This window comes from Pungitius pungitius, unplaced genomic scaffold (assembly GCF_949316345.1).
Source record: "Pungitius pungitius unplaced genomic scaffold, fPunPun2.1 scaffold_37, whole genome shotgun sequence".
Classification (NCBI taxonomy): Eukaryota; Metazoa; Chordata; class Actinopteri; order Perciformes; family Gasterosteidae; genus Pungitius; species Pungitius pungitius.
Genome location: NW_026909808.1, coordinates 192082 through 206517, shown reverse-complemented (window position 1 = coordinate 206517; position 14436 = coordinate 192082). Strand labels below are relative to the sequence as shown.

At 45.1% G+C, this 14436-nt stretch overlaps 29 non-coding genes across 29 annotated transcripts; all 29 read right to left on the bottom strand.

Moving 5' to 3' along the window:
• Positions 1 to 1316: 1316 nt before the first annotated feature.
• On the bottom strand, positions 1317 to 1435 carry LOC134110362 (5S ribosomal RNA). The gene has a single exon (XR_009943747.1). It is a non-coding gene; the product is annotated as a 5S ribosomal RNA (ribosomal RNA).
• Positions 1436 to 1774: 339 nt separating this feature from the next.
• LOC134110361 (5S ribosomal RNA) lies at positions 1775 to 1893 on the bottom strand. Its single transcript, XR_009943746.1, has one exon. It is a non-coding gene; the product is annotated as a 5S ribosomal RNA (ribosomal RNA).
• Positions 1894 to 2237: 344 nt separating this feature from the next.
• On the bottom strand, positions 2238 to 2356 carry LOC134110360 (5S ribosomal RNA). The gene has a single exon (XR_009943745.1). It is a non-coding gene; the product is annotated as a 5S ribosomal RNA (ribosomal RNA).
• A 339-nt stretch (positions 2357 to 2695) lies between these two features.
• LOC134110358 (5S ribosomal RNA) lies at positions 2696 to 2814 on the bottom strand. The gene has a single exon (XR_009943743.1). It is a non-coding gene; the product is annotated as a 5S ribosomal RNA (ribosomal RNA).
• Positions 2815 to 3159: 345 nt separating this feature from the next.
• On the bottom strand, positions 3160 to 3278 carry LOC134110033 (5S ribosomal RNA). Its single transcript, XR_009943427.1, has one exon. It is a non-coding gene; the product is annotated as a 5S ribosomal RNA (ribosomal RNA).
• A 339-nt stretch (positions 3279 to 3617) lies between these two features.
• On the bottom strand, positions 3618 to 3736 carry LOC134110357 (5S ribosomal RNA). The gene has a single exon (XR_009943742.1). It is a non-coding gene; the product is annotated as a 5S ribosomal RNA (ribosomal RNA).
• Positions 3737 to 4080: 344 nt separating this feature from the next.
• On the bottom strand, positions 4081 to 4199 carry LOC134110356 (5S ribosomal RNA). The gene has a single exon (XR_009943741.1). It is a non-coding gene; the product is annotated as a 5S ribosomal RNA (ribosomal RNA).
• Positions 4200 to 4538: 339 nt separating this feature from the next.
• Positions 4539 to 4657, bottom strand: LOC134110355 (5S ribosomal RNA). Its single transcript, XR_009943740.1, has one exon. It is a non-coding gene; the product is annotated as a 5S ribosomal RNA (ribosomal RNA).
• A 344-nt stretch (positions 4658 to 5001) lies between these two features.
• LOC134110354 (5S ribosomal RNA) lies at positions 5002 to 5120 on the bottom strand. The gene has a single exon (XR_009943739.1). It is a non-coding gene; the product is annotated as a 5S ribosomal RNA (ribosomal RNA).
• Positions 5121 to 5464: 344 nt separating this feature from the next.
• Positions 5465 to 5583, bottom strand: LOC134110353 (5S ribosomal RNA). The gene has a single exon (XR_009943738.1). It is a non-coding gene; the product is annotated as a 5S ribosomal RNA (ribosomal RNA).
• A 339-nt stretch (positions 5584 to 5922) lies between these two features.
• LOC134110352 (5S ribosomal RNA) lies at positions 5923 to 6041 on the bottom strand. Its single transcript, XR_009943737.1, has one exon. It is a non-coding gene; the product is annotated as a 5S ribosomal RNA (ribosomal RNA).
• A 345-nt stretch (positions 6042 to 6386) lies between these two features.
• On the bottom strand, positions 6387 to 6505 carry LOC134110032 (5S ribosomal RNA). Its single transcript, XR_009943426.1, has one exon. It is a non-coding gene; the product is annotated as a 5S ribosomal RNA (ribosomal RNA).
• A 339-nt stretch (positions 6506 to 6844) lies between these two features.
• LOC134110351 (5S ribosomal RNA) lies at positions 6845 to 6963 on the bottom strand. Its single transcript, XR_009943736.1, has one exon. It is a non-coding gene; the product is annotated as a 5S ribosomal RNA (ribosomal RNA).
• A 344-nt stretch (positions 6964 to 7307) lies between these two features.
• LOC134110350 (5S ribosomal RNA) lies at positions 7308 to 7426 on the bottom strand. Its single transcript, XR_009943735.1, has one exon. It is a non-coding gene; the product is annotated as a 5S ribosomal RNA (ribosomal RNA).
• A 339-nt stretch (positions 7427 to 7765) lies between these two features.
• LOC134110349 (5S ribosomal RNA) lies at positions 7766 to 7884 on the bottom strand. Its single transcript, XR_009943734.1, has one exon. It is a non-coding gene; the product is annotated as a 5S ribosomal RNA (ribosomal RNA).
• Positions 7885 to 8228: 344 nt separating this feature from the next.
• On the bottom strand, positions 8229 to 8347 carry LOC134110347 (5S ribosomal RNA). Its single transcript, XR_009943732.1, has one exon. It is a non-coding gene; the product is annotated as a 5S ribosomal RNA (ribosomal RNA).
• A 344-nt stretch (positions 8348 to 8691) lies between these two features.
• Positions 8692 to 8810, bottom strand: LOC134110346 (5S ribosomal RNA). The gene has a single exon (XR_009943731.1). It is a non-coding gene; the product is annotated as a 5S ribosomal RNA (ribosomal RNA).
• A 339-nt stretch (positions 8811 to 9149) lies between these two features.
• LOC134110345 (5S ribosomal RNA) lies at positions 9150 to 9268 on the bottom strand. Its single transcript, XR_009943730.1, has one exon. It is a non-coding gene; the product is annotated as a 5S ribosomal RNA (ribosomal RNA).
• A 345-nt stretch (positions 9269 to 9613) lies between these two features.
• On the bottom strand, positions 9614 to 9732 carry LOC134110031 (5S ribosomal RNA). Its single transcript, XR_009943425.1, has one exon. It is a non-coding gene; the product is annotated as a 5S ribosomal RNA (ribosomal RNA).
• Positions 9733 to 10071: 339 nt separating this feature from the next.
• LOC134110344 (5S ribosomal RNA) lies at positions 10072 to 10190 on the bottom strand. Its single transcript, XR_009943729.1, has one exon. It is a non-coding gene; the product is annotated as a 5S ribosomal RNA (ribosomal RNA).
• A 344-nt stretch (positions 10191 to 10534) lies between these two features.
• On the bottom strand, positions 10535 to 10653 carry LOC134110343 (5S ribosomal RNA). Its single transcript, XR_009943728.1, has one exon. It is a non-coding gene; the product is annotated as a 5S ribosomal RNA (ribosomal RNA).
• Positions 10654 to 10992: 339 nt separating this feature from the next.
• On the bottom strand, positions 10993 to 11111 carry LOC134110342 (5S ribosomal RNA). The gene has a single exon (XR_009943727.1). It is a non-coding gene; the product is annotated as a 5S ribosomal RNA (ribosomal RNA).
• A 344-nt stretch (positions 11112 to 11455) lies between these two features.
• On the bottom strand, positions 11456 to 11574 carry LOC134110341 (5S ribosomal RNA). The gene has a single exon (XR_009943726.1). It is a non-coding gene; the product is annotated as a 5S ribosomal RNA (ribosomal RNA).
• A 344-nt stretch (positions 11575 to 11918) lies between these two features.
• On the bottom strand, positions 11919 to 12037 carry LOC134110340 (5S ribosomal RNA). Its single transcript, XR_009943725.1, has one exon. It is a non-coding gene; the product is annotated as a 5S ribosomal RNA (ribosomal RNA).
• Positions 12038 to 12376: 339 nt separating this feature from the next.
• On the bottom strand, positions 12377 to 12495 carry LOC134110339 (5S ribosomal RNA). Its single transcript, XR_009943724.1, has one exon. It is a non-coding gene; the product is annotated as a 5S ribosomal RNA (ribosomal RNA).
• Positions 12496 to 12839: 344 nt separating this feature from the next.
• On the bottom strand, positions 12840 to 12958 carry LOC134110338 (5S ribosomal RNA). The gene has a single exon (XR_009943723.1). It is a non-coding gene; the product is annotated as a 5S ribosomal RNA (ribosomal RNA).
• A 339-nt stretch (positions 12959 to 13297) lies between these two features.
• Positions 13298 to 13416, bottom strand: LOC134110336 (5S ribosomal RNA). Its single transcript, XR_009943721.1, has one exon. It is a non-coding gene; the product is annotated as a 5S ribosomal RNA (ribosomal RNA).
• A 344-nt stretch (positions 13417 to 13760) lies between these two features.
• On the bottom strand, positions 13761 to 13879 carry LOC134110335 (5S ribosomal RNA). Its single transcript, XR_009943720.1, has one exon. It is a non-coding gene; the product is annotated as a 5S ribosomal RNA (ribosomal RNA).
• Positions 13880 to 14218: 339 nt separating this feature from the next.
• LOC134110334 (5S ribosomal RNA) lies at positions 14219 to 14337 on the bottom strand. Its single transcript, XR_009943719.1, has one exon. It is a non-coding gene; the product is annotated as a 5S ribosomal RNA (ribosomal RNA).
• Positions 14338 to 14436: the final 99 nt, after the last annotated feature.

The following is a 14436-nucleotide window of genomic DNA, read 5'->3' as shown; positions in this document are numbered from 1 at the left end:
ACTGTAATTCTTTGTTATCAGGCTGCTCTTGTAAATCGCTTAAACCTCTCCAGCTGATTCAGAATGCTGCAGCACGTGTATTAACAAGAACTAAGAAATGGGATCATATAACTCCTGTATTAACTTCTCTGCACTGGCTTCCTGTTAAATCAAGAATAGAATTTAAGGTACTTCTCCTCACCTACAAGGCACTTGCTGGTGAGGCACCGTCTTATCTTAAAGAGCTTGTTACACCGTATTGTCCTACAAGGCATCTACGCTCCATAGATGCTGGGCTACTTGTGGTTCCTAGAGTTTTAAAAAGTAGGATGGGGGCCAGAGCCTTCAGTTATCAAGCTCCTCTTTTGTGGAACCAGCTTCCACTTTCAGTCCGGGGGGCAGACTCGGTCAGTTCATTTAAGATAAAGCTTAAAACGTTCCTCTTTGATATTGCTTATAGTTAGGGCTGGCTCAGGTTAGCCTGGACCAGCCCTTAGTTAAGCTGCTCTAGGCTTAGACTGCCGGGGGACTTCTTAGGACACACCGAGCCCCTCTCTCACTCTCACTCTCTCCTCCCACAATCATCCATGCTTTATTAATGTACATCACTAATTAAGCTTCTTTCCGGGAGTTTTTTGTGCTTTCTCGCCTAGCAGGTCTCCGTGGATCATAGTTTCGTGCGGACCCCGGTTCTGACTCCTGGCTCATGGCTCTGCTGACACCTGCTACTGCCATCATCATTACTTTAAATATGATTCATATTACTGTCATCAAAAACCAACATCTTTCTGCTCTCCCTCCCCACAGAAGCCTCTGTGGATGGTGGTTCGATCTGATGGAGGTTGTCCCTGCAGTGGTCCTGCCGTACACCTCTTCTGCTACTTGCAATTACTTGTATCATTTCAGTTAGAGAAATTGAATGTATTGTACATCTTTTACATTGTTGATTCTGTACACATGACATCCATTGCAGTCTGTCCATCCCGGGAGAGGGATCCCTCCTCTGACGTTCTCCCTAAGGTTTCTTCCCTTTTTTCCCCATTGAAGGGTTTTTTTCATATTTTGGGGAGTTTTTCCTGTGCCGATGTGAGGGTTTCGGGACAGAGGATGTTGCATGTGTACAGACTGTAAAGCCCTCTGAGGCAAATTTGTAATTTGCGATTTTGGGCTATACAAAATAAAATGAATTGAATTGAATTAAATGTTGACCAACACTAATTTAGCAATCATGAAACGGAATCATTTTGGATAATATTGTCTAATTTCCTTTCATATCCAACGTTAAAACAGGTGTACAATCTGCGGCGCTCGGCGGCTTTCGGAGAGAGAAGTGAAAAAGCTTACGGCACCTGGGATTCCCAGGCGGTCTTCCATCCAGGTACTAACCAGGCCCTGCTCTGCTTAGCTTCCGAGATCAGACGAGATCGGGCGGAACCAGAGAGGTATGGCCGTAAGCTGCTTTTTATCTTTTTCCTAATCCTTTATAATGCGTCAATGAATTATGACACGCCTGCCGTTGGCATCTTTGTGTGGGTTAAATAAGGGTATGCAAAGAAGGCTGTGACATCCCATGCCGAAAATTGGATGGACTAGAGAAGACCCGCCCAGGAGTCCCAGCCAATCGGTGAATGGCCATTGCAGTCCCCGCCACCTCAAATGGCCTGACGATGGTATGGACGTAAGCCACCTTTCATCTTCTTCCTATTGCATCTCTTCTACAATGTGAATTTTTTTTTACAATTGTGTAGGTGTACAATCTACGGCGCTGGGCGGCTTTCAGAGAGAGAAGTTAAAAAGCTTACGGCACCTGGGATTCCCAGGCGGTCTTCCATCCAGGTACTAACCAGGCCCTGCTCTGCTTAGCTTCCGAGATCAGACGAGATCGGGCGGAACCAGAGAGGTATGGCCGTAAGCTGCTTTTCATCTTTTTCCTAATCCTTTAAAACGTGTCAAAGATAATCAGAAGTTTCTTTTTCTAAAATTGAAGCAGTTCTTAGCATTGGCAAGAGAGGTTCCTAAAGCCTGAAGGTAACTTTACTTTTCTTCACTGGCAATTCTAACATGTTGGGTTAGCACCTGTATTTCAACGGCTAAATTACAAACAACAGTATGCCAATGGTAAATGTTGACCAACACTAATTTAGCAATCATGAAACGGAATCATTTTGGATAATATTGTCTAATTTCCTTTCATATCCAACGTTAAAACAGGTGTACAATCTGCGGCGCTCGGCGGCTTTCGGAGAGAGAAGTGAAAAAGCTTACGGCACCTGGGATTCCCAGGCGGTCTTCCATCCAGGTACTAACCAGGCCCTGCTCTGCTTAGCTTCCGAGATCAGACGAGATCGGGCGGAACCAGAGAGGTATGGCCGTAAGCTGCTTTTTATCTTTTTCCTAATCCTTTATAATGCGTCAATGAATTATGACACGCCTGCCGTTGGCATCTTTGTGTGGGTTAAATAAGGGTATGCAAAGAAGGCTGTGACATCCCATGCCGAAAATTGGATGGACTAGAGAAGACCCGCCCAGGAGTCCCAGCCAATCGGTGAATGGCCATTGCAGTCCCCGCCACCTCAAATGGCCTGACGATGGTATGGACGTAAGCCACCTTTCATCTTCTTCCTATTGCATCTCTTCTACAATGTGAATTTTTTTTTACAATTGTGTAGGTGTACAATCTACGGCGCTGGGCGGCTTTCAGAGAGAGAAGTTAAAAAGCTTACGGCACCTGGGATTCCCAGGCGGTCTTCCATCCAGGTACTAACCAGGCCCTGCTCTGCTTAGCTTCCGAGATCAGACGAGATCGGGCGGAACCAGAGAGGTATGGCCGTAAGCTGCTTTTCATCTTTTTCCTAATCCTTTAAAACGTGTCAAAGATAATCAGAAGTTTCTTTTTCTAAAATTGAAGCAGTTCTTAGCATTGGCAAGAGAGGTTCCTAAAGCCTGAAGGTAACTTTACTTTTCTTCACTGGCAATTCTAACATGTTGGGTTAGCACCTGTATTTCAACGGCTAAATTACAAACAAAAGTATGCCAATTGTTAAATGTTGACCAACACTAATTTAGCAATCATGAAACGGAATCATTTTGGATAATATTGTCTAATTTCCTTTCATATCCAACGTTAAAACAGGTGTACAATCTGCGGCGCTCGGCGGCTTTCGGAGAGAGAAGTGAAAAAGCTTACGGCACCTGAGATTCCCAGGCGGTCTTCCATCCAGGTACTAACCAGGCCCTGCTCTGCTTAGCTTCCGAGATCAGACGAGATCGGGCGGAACCAGAGAGGTATGGTCGTAAGCTGCTTTTTATCTTTTTCCTAATCCTTTATAATGCGTCAATGAATTATGACACGCCTGCCGTTGGCATCTTTGTGTGGGTTAAATAAGGGTATGCAAAGAAGGCTGTGACATCCCATGCCGAAAATTGGATGGACTAGAGAAGACCCGCCCAGGGGTCCCAGCCAATCGGTGAATGGCCATTGCAGTCCCCGCCACCTCAAATGGCCTGACGATGGTACGGACGTAAGCCACCTTTCATCTTCTTCCTATTGCATCTCTTCTACAATGTGAATTTTTTTTTACAATTGTGTAGGTGTACAATCTACGGCGCTGGGCGGCTTTCAGAGAGAGAAGTTAAAAAGCTTACGGCACCTGGGATTCCCAGGCGGTCTTCCATCCAGGTACTAACCAGGCCCTGCTCTGCTTAGCTTCCGAGATCAGACGAGATCGGGCGGAACCAGAGAGGTATGGCCGTAAGCTGCTTTTCATCTTTTTCCTAATCCTTTAAAACGTGTCAAAGATAATCAGAAGTTTCTTTTTCTAAAATTGAAGCAGTTCTTAGCATTGGCAAGAGAGGTTCCTAAAGCCTGAAGGTAACTTTACTTTTCTTCACTGGCAATTCTAACATGTTGGGTTAGCACCTGTATTTCAACGGCTAAATTACAAACAACAGTATGCCAATCGTAAATGTTGACCAACACTAATTTAGCAATCATGAAACGGAATCATTTTGGATAATATTGTCTAATTTCCTTTCATATCCAACGTTAAAACAGGTGTACAATCTGCGGCGCTCGGCGGCTTTCGGAGAGAGAAGTGAAAAAGCTTACGGCACCTGGGATTCCCAGGCGGTCTTCCATCCAGGTACTAACCAGGCCCTGCTCTGCTTAGCTTCCGAGATCAGACGAGATCGGGCGGAACCAGAGAGGTATGGCCGTAAGCTGCTTTTTATCTTTTTCCTAATCCTTTATAATGCGTCAATGAATTATGACACGCCTGCCGTTGGCATCTTTGTGTGGGTTAAATAAGGGTATGCAAAGAAGGCTGTGACATCCCATGCCGAAAATTGGATGGACTAGAGAAGACCCGCCCAGGAGTCCCAGCCAATCGGTGAATGGCCATTGCAGTCCCCGCCACCTCAAATGGCCTGACGATGGTATGGACGTAAGCCACCTTTCATCTTCTTCCTATTGCATCTCTTCTACAATGTGAATTTTTTTTTACAATTGTGTAGGTGTACAATCTACGGCGCTGGGCGGCTTTCAGAGAGAGAAGTTAAAAAGCTTACGGCACCTGGGATTCCCAGGCGGTCTTCCATCCAGGTACTAACCAGGCCCTGCTCTGCTTAGCTTCCGAGATCAGACGAGATCGGGCGGAACCAGAGAGGTATGGCCGTAAGCTGCTTTTCATCTTTTTCCTAATCCTTTAAAACGTGTCAAAGATAATCAGAAGTTTCTTTTTCTAAAATTGAAGCAGTTCTTAGCATTGGCAAGAGAGGTTCCTAAAGCCTGAAGGTAACTTTACTTTTCTTCACTGGCAATTCTAACATGTTGGGTTAGCACCTGTATTTCAACGGCTAAATTACAAACAACAGTATGCCAATCGTAAATGTTGACCAACACTAATTTAGCAATCATGAAACGGAATCATTTTGGATAATATTGTCTAATTTCCTTTCATATCCAACGTTAAAACAGGTGTACAATCTGCGGCGCTCGGCGGCTTTCGGAGAGAGAAGTGAAAAAGCTTACGGCACCTGGGATTCCCAGGCGGTCTTCCATCCAGGTACTAACCAGGCCCTGCTCTGCTTAGCTTCCGAGATCAGACGAGATCGGGCGGAACCAGAGAGGTATGGCCGTAAGCTGCTTTTCATCTTTTTCCTAATCCTTTAAAACGTGTCAAAGATAATCAGAAGTTTCTTTTTCTAAAATTGAAGCAGTTCTTAGCATTGGCAAGAGAGGTTCCTAAAGCCTGAAGGTAACTTTACTTTTCTTCACTGGCAATTCTAACATGTTGGGTTAGCACCTGTATTTCAACGGCTAAATTACAAACAACAGTATGCCAATGGTAAATGTTGACCAACACTAATTTAGCAATCATGAAACGGAATCATTTTGGATAATATTGTCTAATTTCCTTTCATATCCAACGTTAAAACAGGTGTACAATCTGCGGCGCTCGGCGGCTTTCGGAGAGAGAAGTGAAAAAGCTTACGGCACCTGGGATTCCCAGGCGGTCTTCCATCCAGGTACTAACCAGGCCCTGCTCTGCTTAGCTTCCGAGATCAGACGAGATCGGGCGGAACCAGAGAGGTATGGCCGTAAGCTGCTTTTTATCTTTTTCCTAATCCTTTATAATGCGTCAATGAATTATGACACGCCAGCCGTTGGCATCTTTGTGTGGGTTAAATAAGGGTATGCAAAGAAGGCTGTGACATCCCATGCCGAAAATTGGATGGACTAGAGAAGACCCGCCCAGGAGTCCCAGCCATTCGGTGAATGGCCATTGCAGTCCCCGCCACCTCAAATGGCCTGACGATGGTATGGACGTAAGCCACCTTTCATCTTCTTCCTATTGCATCTCTTCTACAATGTGAATTTTTTTTTACAATTGTGTAGGTGTACAATCTACGGCGCTGGGCGGCTTTCAGAGAGAGAAGTTAAAAAGCTTACGGCACCTGGGATTCCCAGGCGGTCTTCCATCCAGGTACTAACCAGGCCCTGCTCTGCTTAGCTTCCGAGATCAGACGAGATCGGGCGGAACCAGAGAGGTATGGCCGTAAGCTGCTTTTCATCTTTTTCCTAATCCTTTAAAACGTGTCAAAGATAATCAGAAGTTTCTTTTTCTAAAATTGAAGCAGTTCTTAGCATTGGCAAGAGAGGTTCCTAAAGCCTGAAGGTAACTTTACTTTTCTTCACTGGCAATTCTAACATGTTGGGTTAGCACCTGTATTTCAACGGCTAAATTACAAACAAAAGTATGCCAATTGTTAAATGTTGACCAACACTAATTTAGCAATCATGAAACGGAATCATTTTGGATAATATTGTCTAATTTCCTTTCATATCCAACGTTAAAACAGGTGTACAATCTGCGGCGCTCGGCGGCTTTCGGAGAGAGAAGTGAAAAAGCTTACGGCACCTGAGATTCCCAGGCGGTCTTCCATCCAGGTACTAACCAGGCCCTGCTCTGCTTAGCTTCCGAGATCAGACGAGATCGGGCGGAACCAGAGAGGTATGGTCGTAAGCTGCTTTTTATCTTTTTCCTAATCCTTTATAATGCGTCAATGAATTATGACACGCCTGCCGTTGGCATCTTTGTGTGGGTTAAATAAGGGTATGCAAAGAAGGCTGTGACATCCCATGCCGAAAATTGGATGGACTAGAGAAGACCCGCCCAGGGGTCCCAGCCAATCGGTGAATGGCCATTGCAGTCCCCGCCACCTCAAATGGCCTGACGATGGTACGGACGTAAGCCACCTTTCATCTTCTTCCTATTGCATCTCTTCTACAATGTGAATTTTTTTTTACAATTGTGTAGGTGTACAATCTACGGCGCTGGGCGGCTTTCAGAGAGAGAAGTTAAAAAGCTTACGGCACCTGGGATTCCCAGGCGGTCTTCCATCCAGGTACTAACCAGGCCCTGCTCTGCTTAGCTTCCGAGATCAGACGAGATCGGGCGGAACCAGAGAGGTATGGCCGTAAGCTGCTTTTCATCTTTTTCCTAATCCTTTAAAACGTGTCAAAGATAATCAGAAGTTTCTTTTTCTAAAATTGAAGCAGTTCTTAGCATTGGCAAGAGAGGTTCCTAAAGCCTGAAGGTAACTTTACTTTTCTTCACTGGCAATTCTAACATGTTGGGTTAGCACCTGTATTTCAACGGCTAAATTACAAACAACAGTATGCCAATCGTAAATGTTGACCAACACTAATTTAGCAATCATGAAACGGAATCATTTTGGATAATATTGTCTAATTTCCTTTCATATCCAACGTTAAAACAGGTGTACAATCTGCGGCGCTCGGCGGCTTTCGGAGAGAGAAGTGAAAAAGCTTACGGCACCTGGGATTCCCAGGCGGTCTTCCATCCAGGTACTAACCAGGCCCTGCTCTGCTTAGCTTCCGAGATCAGACGAGATCGGGCGGAACCAGAGAGGTATGGCCGTAAGCTGCTTTTTATCTTTTTCCTAATCCTTTATAATGCGTCAATGAATTATGACACGCCTGCCGTTGGCATCTTTGTGTGGGTTAAATAAGGGTATGCAAAGAAGGCTGTGACATCCCATGCCGAAAATTGGATGGACTAGAGAAGACCCGCCCAGGAGTCCCAGCCAATCGGTGAATGGCCATTGCAGTCCCCGCCACCTCAAATGGCCTGACGATGGTATGGACGTAAGCCACCTTTCATCTTCTTCCTATTGCATCTCTTCTACAATGTGAATTTTTTTTTACAATTGTGTAGGTGTACAATCTACGGCGCTGGGCGGCTTTCAGAGAGAGAAGTTAAAAAGCTTACGGCACCTGGGATTCCCAGGCGGTCTTCCATCCAGGTACTAACCAGGCCCTGCTCTGCTTAGCTTCCGAGATCAGACGAGATCGGGCGGAACCAGAGAGGTATGGCCGTAAGCTGCTTTTCATCTTTTTCCTAATCCTTTAAAACGTGTCAAAGATAATCAGAAGTTTCTTTTTCTAAAATTGAAGCAGTTCTTAGCATTGGCAAGAGAGGTTCCTAAAGCCTGAAGGTAACTTTACTTTTCTTCACTGGCAATTCTAACATGTTGGGTTAGCACCTGTATTTCAACGGCTAAATTACAAACAACAGTATGCCAATCGTAAATGTTGACCAACACTAATTTAGCAATCATGAAACGGAATCATTTTGGATAATATTGTCTAATTTCCTTTCATATCCAACGTTAAAACAGGTGTACAATCTGCGGCGCTCGGCGGCTTTCGGAGAGAGAAGTGAAAAAGCTTACGGCACCTGGGATTCCCAGGCGGTCTTCCATCCAGGTACTAACCAGGCCCTGCTCTGCTTAGCTTCCGAGATCAGACGAGATCGGGCGGAACCAGAGAGGTATGGCCGTAAGCTGCTTTTCATCTTTTTCCTAATCCTTTAAAACGTGTCAAAGATAATCAGAAGTTTCTTTTTCTAAAATTGAAGCAGTTCTTAGCATTGGCAAGAGAGGTTCCTAAAGCCTGAAGGTAACTTTACTTTTCTTCACTGGCAATTCTAACATGTTGGGTTAGCACCTGTATTTCAACGGCTAAATTACAAACAACAGTATGCCAATGGTAAATGTTGACCAACACTAATTTAGCAATCATGAAACGGAATCATTTTGGATAATATTGTCTAATTTCCTTTCATATCCAACGTTAAAACAGGTGTACAATCTGCGGCGCTCGGCGGCTTTCGGAGAGAGAAGTGAAAAAGCTTACGGCACCTGGGATTCCCAGGCGGTCTTCCATCCAGGTACTAACCAGGCCCTGCTCTGCTTAGCTTCCGAGATCAGACGAGATCGGGCGGAACCAGAGAGGTATGGCCGTAAGCTGCTTTTTATCTTTTTCCTAATCCTTTATAATGCGTCAATGAATTATGACACGCCAGCCGTTGGCATCTTTGTGTGGGTTAAATAAGGGTATGCAAAGAAGGCTGTGACATCCCATGCCGAAAATTGGATGGACTAGAGAAGACCCGCCCAGGAGTCCCAGCCATTCGGTGAATGGCCATTGCAGTCCCCGCCACCTCAAATGGCCTGACGATGGTATGGACGTAAGCCACCTTTCATCTTCTTCCTATTGCATCTCTTCTACAATGTGAATTTTTTTTTACAATTGTGTAGGTGTACAATCTACGGCGCTGGGCGGCTTTCAGAGAGAGAAGTTAAAAAGCTTACGGCACCTGGGATTCCCAGGCGGTCTTCCATCCAGGTACTAACCAGGCCCTGCTCTGCTTAGCTTCCGAGATCAGACGAGATCGGGCGGAACCAGAGAGGTATGGCCGTAAGCTGCTTTTCATCTTTTTCCTAATCCTTTAAAACGTGTCAAAGATAATCAGAAGTTTCTTTTTCTAAAATTGAAGCAGTTCTTAGCATTGGCAAGAGAGGTTCCTAAAGCCTGAAGGTAACTTTACTTTTCTTCACTGGCAATTCTAACATGTTGGGTTAGCACCTGTATTTCAACGGCTAAATTACAAACAAAAGTATGCCAATTGTTAAATGTTGACCAACACTAATTTAGCAATCATGAAACGGAATCATTTTGGATAATATTGTCTAATTTCCTTTCATATCCAACGTTAAAACAGGTGTACAATCTGCGGCGCTCGGCGGCTTTCGGAGAGAGAAGTGAAAAAGCTTACGGCACCTGAGATTCCCAGGCGGTCTTCCATCCAGGTACTAACCAGGCCCTGCTCTGCTTAGCTTCCGAGATCAGACGAGATCGGGCGGAACCAGAGAGGTATGGTCGTAAGCTGCTTTTTATCTTTTTCCTAATCCTTTATAATGCGTCAATGAATTATGACACGCCTGCCGTTGGCATCTTTGTGTGGGTTAAATAAGGGTATGCAAAGAAGGCTGTGACATCCCATGCCGAAAATTGGATGGACTAGAGAAGACCCGCCCAGGGGTCCCAGCCAATCGGTGAATGGCCATTGCAGTCCCCGCCACCTCAAATGGCCTGACGATGGTACGGACGTAAGCCACCTTTCATCTTCTTCCTATTGCATCTCTTCTACAATGTGAATTTTTTTTTACAATTGTGTAGGTGTACAATCTACGGCGCTGGGCGGCTTTCAGAGAGAGAAGTTAAAAAGCTTACGGCACCTGGGATTCCCAGGCGGTCTTCCATCCAGGTACTAACCAGGCCCTGCTCTGCTTAGCTTCCGAGATCAGACGAGATCGGGCGGAACCAGAGAGGTATGGCCGTAAGCTGCTTTTCATCTTTTTCCTAATCCTTTAAAACGTGTCAAAGATAATCAGAAGTTTCTTTTTCTAAAATTGAAGCAGTTCTTAGCATTGGCAAGAGAGGTTCCTAAAGCCTGAAGGTAACTTTACTTTTCTTCACTGGCAATTCTAACATGTTGGGTTAGCACCTGTATTTCAACGGCTAAATTACAAACAACAGTATGCCAATCGTAAATGTTGACCAACACTAATTTAGCAATCATGAAACGGAATCATTTTGGATAATATTGTCTAATTTCCTTTCATATCCAACGTTAAAACAGGTGTACAATCTGCGGCGCTCGGCGGCTTTCGGAGAGAGAAGTGAAAAAGCTTACGGCACCTGGGATTCCCAGGCGGTCTTCCATCCAGGTACTAACCAGGCCCTGCTCTGCTTAGCTTCCGAGATCAGACGAGATCGGGCGGAACCAGAGAGGTATGGCCGTAAGCTGCTTTTTATCTTTTTCCTAATCCTTTATAATGCGTCAATGAATTATGACACGCCTGCCGTTGGCATCTTTGTGTGGGTTAAATAAGGGTATGCAAAGAAGGCTGTGACATCCCATGCCGAAAATTGGATGGACTAGAGAAGACCCGCCCAGGAGTCCCAGCCAATCGGTGAATGGCCATTGCAGTCCCCGCCACCTCAAATGGCCTGACGATGGTATGGACGTAAGCCACCTTTCATCTTCTTCCTATTGCATCTCTTCTACAATGTGAATTTTTTTTTACAATTGTGTAGGTGTACAATCTACGGCGCTGGGCGGCTTTCAGAGAGAGAAGTTAAAAAGCTTACGGCACCTGGGATTCCCAGGCGGTCTTCCATCCAGGTACTAACCAGGCCCTGCTCTGCTTAGCTTCCGAGATCAGACGAGATCGGGCGGAACCAGAGAGGTATGGCCGTAAGCTGCTTTTCATCTTTTTCCTAATCCTTTAAAACGTGTCAAAGATAATCAGAAGTTTCTTTTTCTAAAATTGAAGCAGTTCTTAGCATTGGCAAGAGAGGTTCCTAAAGCCTGAAGGTAACTTTACTTTTCTTCACTGGCAATTCTAACATGTTGGGTTAGCACCTGTATTTCAACGGCTAAATTACAAACAACAGTATGCCAATCGTAAATGTTGACCAACACTAATTTAGCAATCATGAAACGGAATCATTTTGGATAATATTGTCTAATTTCCTTTCATATCCAACGTTAAAACAGGTGTACAATCTGCGGCGCTCGGCGGCTTTCGGAGAGAGAAGTGAAAAAGCTTACGGCACCTGGGATTCCCAGGCGGTCTTCCATCCAGGTACTAACCAGGCCCTGCTCTGCTTAGCTTCCGAGATCAGACGAGATCGGGCGGAACCAGAGAGGTATGGCCGTAAGCTGCTTTTCATCTTTTTCCTAATCCTTTAAAACGTGTCAAAGATAATCAGAAGTTTCTTTTTCTAAAATTGAAGCAGTTCTTAGCATTGGCAAGAGAGGTTCCTAAAGCCTGAAGGTAACTTTACTTTTCTTCACTGGCAATTCTAACATGTTGGGTTAGCACCTGTATTTCAACGGCTAAATTACAAACAACAGTATGCCAATGGTAAATGTTGACCAACACTAATTTAGCAATCATGAAACGGAATCATTTTGGATAATATTGTCTAATTTCCTTTCATATCCAACGTTAAAACAGGTGTACAATCTGCGGCGCTCGGCGGCTTTCGGAGAGAGAAGTGAAAAAGCTTACGGCACCTGGGATTCCCAGGCGGTCTTCCATCCAGGTACTAACCAGGCCCTGCTCTGCTTAGCTTCCGAGATCAGACGAGATCGGGCGGAACCAGAGAGGTATGGCCGTAAGCTGCTTTTTATCTTTTTCCTAATCCTTTATAATGCGTCAATGAATTATGACACGCCTGCCGTTGGCATCTTTGTGTGGGTTAAATAAGGGTATGCAAAGAAGGCTGTGACATCCCATGCCGAAAATTGGATGGACTAGAGAAGACCCGCCCAGGAGTCCCAGCCAATCGGTGAATGGCCATTGCAGTCCCCGCCACCTCAAATGGCCTGACGATGGTATGGACGTAAGCCACCTTTCATCTTCTTCCTATTGCATCTCTTCTACAATGTGAATTTTTTTTTACAATTGTGTAGGTGTACAATCTACGGCGCTGGGCGGCTTTCAGAGAGAGAAGTTAAAAAGCTTACGGCACCTGGGATTCCCAGGCGGTCTTCCATCCAGGTACTAACCAGGCCCTGCTCTGCTTAGCTTCCGAGATCAGACGAGATCGGGCGGAACCAGAGAGGTATGGCCGTAAGCTGCTTTTCATCTTTTTCCTAATCCTTTAAAACGTGTCAAAGATAATCAGAAGTTTCTTTTTCTAAAATTGAAGCAGTTCTTAGCATTGGCAAGAGAGGTTCCTAAAGCCTGAAGGTAACTTTACTTTTCTTCACTGGCAATTCTAACATGTTGGGTTAGCACCTGTATTTCAACGGCTAAATTACAAACAACAGTATGCCAATGGTAAATGTTGACCAACACTAATTTAGCAATCATGAAACGGAATCATTTTGGATAATATTGTCTAATTTCCTTTCATATCCAACGTTAAAACAGGTGTACAATCTGCGGCGCTCGGCGGCTTTCGGAGAGAGAAGTGAAAAAGCTTACGGCACCTGGGATTCCCAGGCGGTCTTCCATCCAGGTACTAACCAGGCCCTGCTCTGCTTAGCTTCCGAGATCAGACGAGATCGGGCGGAACCAGAGAGGTATGGCCGTAAGCTGCTTTTTATCTTTTTCCTAATCCTTTATAATGCGTCAATGAATTATGACACGCCTGCCGTTGGCATCTTTGTGTGGGTTAAATAAGGGTATGCAAAGAAGGCTGTGACATCCCATGCCGAAAATTGGATGGACTAGAGAAGACCCGCCCAGGAGTCCCAGCCAATCGGTGAATGGCCATTGCAGTCCCCGCCACCTCAAATGGCCTGACGATGGTATGGACGTAAGCCACCTTTCATCTTCTTCCTATTGCATCTCTTCTACAATGTGAATTTTTTTTTACAATTGTGTAGGTGTACAATCTACGGCGCTGGGCGGCTTTCAGAGAGAGAAGTTAAAAAGCTTACGGCACCTGGGATTCCCAGGCGGTCTTCCATCCAGGTACTAACCAGGCCCTGCTCTGCTTAGCTTCCGAGATCAGACGAGATCGGGCGGAACCAGAGAGGTATGGCCGTAAGCTGCTTTTCATCTTTTTCCTAATCCTTTAAAACGTGTCAAAGATAATCAGAAGTTTCTTTTTCTAAAATTGAAGCAGTTCTTAGCATTGGCAAGAGAGGTTCCTAAAGCCTGAAGGTAACTTTACTTTTCTTCACTGGCAATTCTAACATGTTGGGTTAGCACCTGTATTTCAACGGCTAAATTACAAACAACAGTATGCCAATCGTAAATGTTGACCAACACTAATTTAGCAATCATGAAACGGAATCATTTTGGATAATATTGTCTAATTTCCTTTCATATCCAACGTTAAAACAGGTGTACAATCTGCGGCGCTCGGCGGCTTTCGGAGAGAGAAGTGAAAAAGCTTACGGCACCTGGGATTCCCAGGCGGTCTTCCATCCAGGTACTAACCAGGCCCTGCTCTGCTTAGCTTCCGAGATCAGACGAGATCGGGCGGAACCAGAGAGGTATGGCCGTAAGCTGCTTTTTATCTTTTTCCTAATCCTTTATAATGCGTCAATGAATTATGACACGCCTGCCGTTGGCATCTTTGTGTGGGTTAAATAAGGGTATGCAAAGAAGGCTGTGACATCCCATGCCGAAAATTGGATGGACTAGAGAAGACCCGCCCAGGAGTCCCAGCCAATCGGTGAATGGCCATTGCAGTCCCCGCCACCTCAAATGGCCTGACGATGGTATGGACGTAAGCCACCTTTCATCTTCTTCCTATTGCATCTCTTCTACAATGTGAATTTTTTTTTACAATTGTGTAGGTGTACAATCTACGGCGCTGGGCGGCTTTCAGAGAGAGAAGTTAAAAAGCTTACGGCACCTGGGATTCCCAGGCGGTCTTCCATCCAGGTACTAACCAGGCCCTGCTCTGCTTAGCTTCCGAGATCAGACGAGATCGGGCGGAACCAGAGAGGTATGGCCGTAAGCTGCTTTTCATCTTTTTCCTAATCCTTTAAAACGTGTCAAAGATAATCAGAAGTTTCTTTTTCTAAAATTGAAGCAGTTCTTAGCATTGGCAAGAGAGGT